The sequence below is a fragment of the Notamacropus eugenii genome, chromosome 1, assembly GCF_028372415.1.
Source record: "Notamacropus eugenii isolate mMacEug1 chromosome 1, mMacEug1.pri_v2, whole genome shotgun sequence".
NCBI classification, from domain to species: domain Eukaryota; kingdom Metazoa; phylum Chordata; class Mammalia; order Diprotodontia; family Macropodidae; genus Notamacropus; species Notamacropus eugenii.
Genome location: NC_092872.1, coordinates 36,701,441 through 36,707,743, shown reverse-complemented (window position 1 = coordinate 36,707,743; position 6,303 = coordinate 36,701,441). Strand labels below are relative to the sequence as shown.

Genomic DNA, 6,303 nt, shown 5'->3' with positions numbered 1-6,303 from the left:
CCTTTTCCAATCAATCGTCCACACAGCTGTCAAAATAATCCCATTAAAGCACAAGTCTGACCATGTCACATGCCTACTAAAGAATGCAATGGCTCCCTATTGCTTCTGGAATTGATACAAATTCCTCACCTTAGATTTAAAGCCCTTCACGATTTGGATTCAATCTATTTTCCCAGGCTTACTAGTCATTACTACTCTTTATGAACCCCACGTTCCAGACAAATTATCCTTTCTGCTGTTCCTCAGATACACGTTCCATTAATGCCTCTGCCCAGGCCACCCTTCATATTTGAAACAAACTCCTTTTTCACTTCTGCCTTTTAGAATGCACAGCTTCCTTTAAGGCTCAGCTCAGGTGTCATCTTTTTGGATCAATCTAATTGTTAGTTCAATGTTCCTACTTAAATCATCTTGTTTGTACTTAACTGTTTATGTGTTGTATGTCCCCAGGAGAATGTAAAGGTTCTCAGTCTGCTTTAAAAGAAACAACAACAACAACAAAACCTTGTCTTTGTGTGCCCAGGGACTTACCTACAGTGGGTGTATAATAAACGCTTGTTGAATTAGATTGGATTGAGTTGGAATGAATGCTGCCAACAATAACCTTGATCTAAAAGTGAGCCTCTGCCTCCAACCTTGGCTTCAGGAGAAGGGTCAGAGGAACAAAAACTGAACTGCATGTTTATAAGGAGCAGATTTGCTTCAGTAGAGGAGACAAGGAATATAGAATAAGGAAGAGTTCCTGCTAAGAGGAACTTAGTCCAGGCCCTTCCAACATGGTCAGGATGAGTCTTGCTTTGATTTTTCATTCCTTCATTCCTTCATTCAAGAAACAGAATTGTGATGACCTGAGCAGAGCCTTGGACTCCAGTTAAGCTGTCTGCATTTGAGACCCAGATCAGATTAGCTATGTATCTTCAGGAAAGTCCTTCAGCTTCTTTAGTCCTCAGTTTTCCAACCTAGAAAATGAAGGCATTTGAGTTAGATGATCTCTAAGATGTCTCCCAAATCTATTGATCTATAAGCCTATGAAAAAGATGCACTATATAGAGCCTATGGTGTTTTCAGGGATACACTGAGACAAGGTTGCTATTATCAACTAGTTTACAATCTAGTTGAGCAGCCGAGACATATAATCACAAGAAGGGTTCAGTAACCATTCAAAGTAGTTTATAATTAAGTGTCTGATAGTGGTTAGGTGGGGGATAAGACTTGAAACAGAGAGACCAGTTAGACATCTATTTCAGCCACCCCAGTGTGAGGTGACAAGGGCCTCAATTAAAGTGATGGCCTGGGGAAAGAAAAGGGAGAGAGATTCAAGCCTATAATAAGGAATAATCAATACGACTTGTTGAATCAAAGATGATACCAGGGTTCCTAGCTTTGGCATCTGGGAGAGGATGTTATTACAGACAGAAATAGGAACGTTGAGAGTGGGAGATGGCTTGAGAGAATGAGGGTGTTATTTTTTAGATGAGTTGAATGGGAGGGAATACTGGCCTATCCAAATGGAAAGGTTCAGTAGATGGTTAGTAGTTTCATACGTTGTGTAGAGGGGCCAAATAGAATGAAGCCTGAGGAAATGTCATTATTTGATTAGGTTAGTTACCACATTTTTTGTGACCTTTAAGAATACAGAGTCCAAACCTACTGCTTTATAAGCCATAACTGGGACAGCAGAATTCATGGCTATATTGTCAAGTCGGAGTATAATAAGTCAGAATATGACAATTCAGAAGTGTTAGGGACGTGGACTGAATCTGCTGAGTTTTCAGAGCTCCATGGTATTTCCTGTATTTTCTCTTCTTTTCTGGTACTGACCTCCCAGTCTGAATTTCCACTCCAACAAATGACTTCCCATTTCTGTCTCAACTCCCAGGATCTCAGGCTTTAGAAGAAACCCTGATTTTTCAAACATGGGACTCCCTTTTGGTTTGAATCTATTCAGATCCCAGTTCCAAACCTATCCCTCTTCATTCAGAGAGCCTTCTTCCCTATGGTGACTCTGCCCACTGGAATCTATCAACCTGTTCCTGGAGTTAAGGTCTGAATAAGCTCATTGAATAATTGACTCAGAATTGGAAGGAATTTTAGGGGTCCATTGATCCAACCCTTTTATTTTGCCTAGGAGGAACCTGAAGCCCAGAGAGGCTGGTGCTTATCCAGGGTCAAACCAGTGACAGTGGCAAAGGCAGGACCCAGGTTCTTTGGTTCCAAATGCAGAGCTCTCTTCATTGTTCCAGGAAGTTGGTTATAGACCAGTTATTAGAGAACTTTGTCAGTGAGAAGAATCATAGAATCACAGCTTTGGAAGAGACCTTGAAGGTTACTAAGTCCCACGTCTTGTTCCCTTACAGGAATTCTTGTAAAACAACCCAAGGTTATATTTGAACACTTCAGAGAGGAAGGATTTATTATTTCAAAAAGAAGTCAATTGACAAAGTTATTCAGTCCTGTTTAAAGGGTTGTATCATTTTTATTGTGTTACACAGTGACTTTCTAGTTTTTTCCTTCCATCTTTCATTCAACAGTGTTTATTTAGAATCAGAAGTTGTATTGAATATGAATGACAAGTATCAATTAACCAATAAATAGTGACTAGTATCTATTGTATGCCACCATTGTGTTAGGCACTGCGGATTACAAGTACAAAGAATGAAAGGCTACCTACTCACAATGAATTTATTCTAACGGGAAAGTCAACAAGTACTTTTTAAAGTTATACAGCATTTATACATGTACATACATATATGTAAATGTACACACCATGCACATATAGATGCACATACATACATATGAGTTTACATACATACATATATACACAACCCTGTCCCAAAGTCCATTGGTATGGGACTCTCTCTTTATTGGTGGAGATGAAGGCCCTGACCTGCTGACCTGCATAAAGAGTGGGACAGAGATGCTAAGAGGCAAGAGTTCAAGTTCTCAGACAGTCCCGCTTTGGGAGTCTGCAAGCAAGAGTCTTCTTTGACTACAGAGTTGAGTTGGTTTTCAGCTTCAAGGGAGAAAAGGAGAGGCCAATTCCGCTTGAGCTTGTTGAAGGGGAAGATTTTGAGAAGTCATGAGAGAAGTAGCTAGTTTCCATTATGTTCTTATCTCTAGCTTGCTAGACTTTGGGGAGTTTCCCCTTGGATGAAATTTCGGACCCTCTCAGTTAAGTTGAGTTATCCTGCTCCCAATGGGAAAGCTCCTTCATTCTATGTTGTACAGTATTTATTCTCCTATCTGTACCTCCTCTGGTTTCTGTTTTGTTGTAATTTAGATAAATGAACTTCTTTGTTATTCTTTACGTGTGTTCATTGTGGAAAAGGTATTAAGTAGGAAAGGAGTCAAGCCTTGGACATAGAACTTGAAGTCCTTATTCCCTCCAAAATGACAAAACACTCAAAAGCCAATTGTATCCCCTAGATGAACATTATTTAAAGGGGCAGATAGATATACTTCTATCCCAGTATATCCTTTCTCTGAGGAGAACAGAGCCATGACCTCTGGCCTCAACCTCCTGCTTTCCTTCATAGCAAGAATGAAAGTCTTCCTTGGAAAAGGGTTGGGAGCGATAAAAGGCTAGAGATGTCTATTCTGCCTCACTTTGAGTCACACAAGGGCAGACCCTTCACAACCTGTGGGCTTCACTATACATGTGGAACCCATTCCCACCACTCATCTTAGATACATACGTATACACACACAAAGTAGTTAAAAACAAGATAGTTTAGGAGAGAGGACACTGTCAATTAGGATCAGAAAAGACCATGATGAGTATGGTGTCTGAGCTTCATTTTCAAGGAAGAGTGGGACTCTGTTGAAAGTGAGGAGGGATTACATTTCAGGCTTGAGGGACCATCAGTCCTGAGGCATAGAAACAGGAGAAGGAGTGTTGTGAGTGAGAAATGGAGAGAAGGCTGACTTGGTTGGAAGGGAGAATTTGAGAAGAGGAGTTAAGTTCAATAATGCTGGGAAGATAGGTTGGGGCCAGTTAAGGTAGGGCTTCAAAAACCTACTAGAGAAGGTTACGTTTTGTGCTAAAGACAATAGGATGTTTCTAGAATTCCCTATTGCTTTTGTATAGACATTTTTAAGTTTCTCCTCTCACTTTGTTAGGTCTTCAGTACTTCTAATCATCTCTGTTAACAGTTTTTTCTTATTACCAACAGACATACATGCACATACACACAGATTTACATTTCTAGAAGAAAATGTGCAACATCTGACTCCAAAATAGTTGTTCTTTTGTAGAGAGGGAATGTGGTGCATTGGAAAGAATAAAGAATGTAGAGTTTCAGGAGCTGAGTGTGAATTCTTATCCCTCTACTTCCTACCTGTAGGATATTGGGCAAGTCAACTCCCTTCTCCAATCTTCAGTTTCCTCATCCATAAAATTAATAAATTAGATGAGATGATTCCTCAGTCAGCCTCCTACCTGAATCCCTAAGTTTCTAGGAGTGTTGTAGGCTAACTACTGCAGCTTTACCCATCTACTCTCATCTTACTTATCTCCTGTGCTGTCCCCTGACTTGAAAGGCCTTTAAACAGCACATCCAGCTTTAAAGTTAGACATGAGTAAACAACTAGGCAACAATAATATGTACTGTACTAATTCCAGATATTTCATTTGATCTTCACAACAATGCTGCCATTTTGTAGTTAAGGAAAGTGAGGCAGGCAGATTTTAAGCAACTTGCCCAGGATCACACAACTAGAAGTTTCTTGAAAGTGGATTTGAACTCCTATCTTCTTGACTACAGCTGTAGCTCTTCATCTGCTTTGCCAGAGATTTTTCATCTCTATTTTTATATCCCTAGCACCTACCACAATACCTAGTAAATAGCACAGTGCTATGGGAATCAGTTGGGAAAATGTAAAATAATTACATTGACTTATAGCAAAGTCTATGTTATTAAAATAATTACATTGACTTAAGTATTCCACAATGATTTTTACAAGTTTTCACATCTCAAAAAGACCTTTTACTAAGTATGTCCTTTTTCTGAAGTAATTTGTTTAATGCAATTTGGATTTGAGTTCACAAAATTTTGACCTCTATTCTTTATTTCTTCATCAAGAATCCATACTTTTATCATACTGCATATTAAGTGCACCTTTTAGATACAGTCCATTTTCCTAACACCTAGTCTTGATTATAGTTTATACATTTTGTTTTTTGACTGAAAGGGTTCATATTTATTATTATCCTCTGACCCACACACAACCCAAGTCTAGTGGTCATGATGGGATAAATAGCACCTAGCCTCACCATTTCCATAATCTTATGAATCCAACACTCTTTCAACAATCCAGAATCCAATGTCCCTGCCATCAGTCATTATTGCTCCTGACATCCTTCAAAGGCTGGAGAATGGAGGGTAGGCAGGAAAATGAGTAGTATTCTATCAGTTCTCCAGGCAAACATACTCAACAATGACAGAGGTCAAGAGCAGAGGGGGTTCACTTGTCTTTATTGCTTGTGGTTCACTAAGTCTTTATTGCTGTGTCTCTGGATTTGTAGACCACGCCTTGGCTCTTCAGTTCCCAAACAATTCCTTGAGGCAGGCGGCCAGTGACAGACATGGCATAAACTCCAGGCTTGAAGGTACTGACTCACTGCCATTTAGAGACCCAGCTGTCCTCCAGACTCATCATTGCAATGATTCCATCAAAAGAAGAGCTTGTACAGTCATGTACCATCTCTCAGTTACCTTTCATCTGTAGGTATGAGTAGTAATTATCACAGCCATCATACTCAAATTGGTCTATGGTCTTGACCAAAGAACAGAGAAGACAAGCTTGCAGATGTTGCAAATCCTTGGGAACCGTCTCCAACGCCATCGCTGCTGCCTAGAGCCAGAGGACACCTCACCAACTACCACCGATAATGTTCCTCAGTCTAGCTCTCCCAGTTCATGTTTTTAATCTAATATTTAGCTTTATTTTAAATTATATTTTGTTTTTTCCTGATTGCACGTAAAAACAATTTTTAACATTTTTTTTTTAAAGTTTTGAATTCCAAATTCTCTGCCTCCCTCTCTTTCTTCTTCCACTGTGGAATATTAAGCAATATGATGTCAGTTATACGTGTGCAGTCATGTAAAAATTTCCATATTAGTCATTTTGTGTAAGCATATGAACAAAGAAAGAAGGAAGGAAAGGAAGAAAAAAACTAGTATGCTTCAGTCTGTATTCTGAGAAAATCAGTTCTTCCTCTGGAGGTGGAGGGCATTTTTCATCATGAATCCTTTGGGATTTTCTTAGATAATTGTATTGCTGAGAATAGCTAAATCATTCAGA

At 39.3% G+C, this 6,303-nt stretch overlaps 1 pseudogene; it reads right to left on the bottom strand.

The window, feature by feature from the left end:
• Positions 1-5,353: 5,353 nt before the first annotated feature.
• Positions 5,354-5,863, bottom strand: LOC140522527 (transcription elongation factor SPT4-A-like; annotated as a pseudogene).
• Between the last annotated feature and the right edge of the window lie 440 nt (positions 5,864-6,303).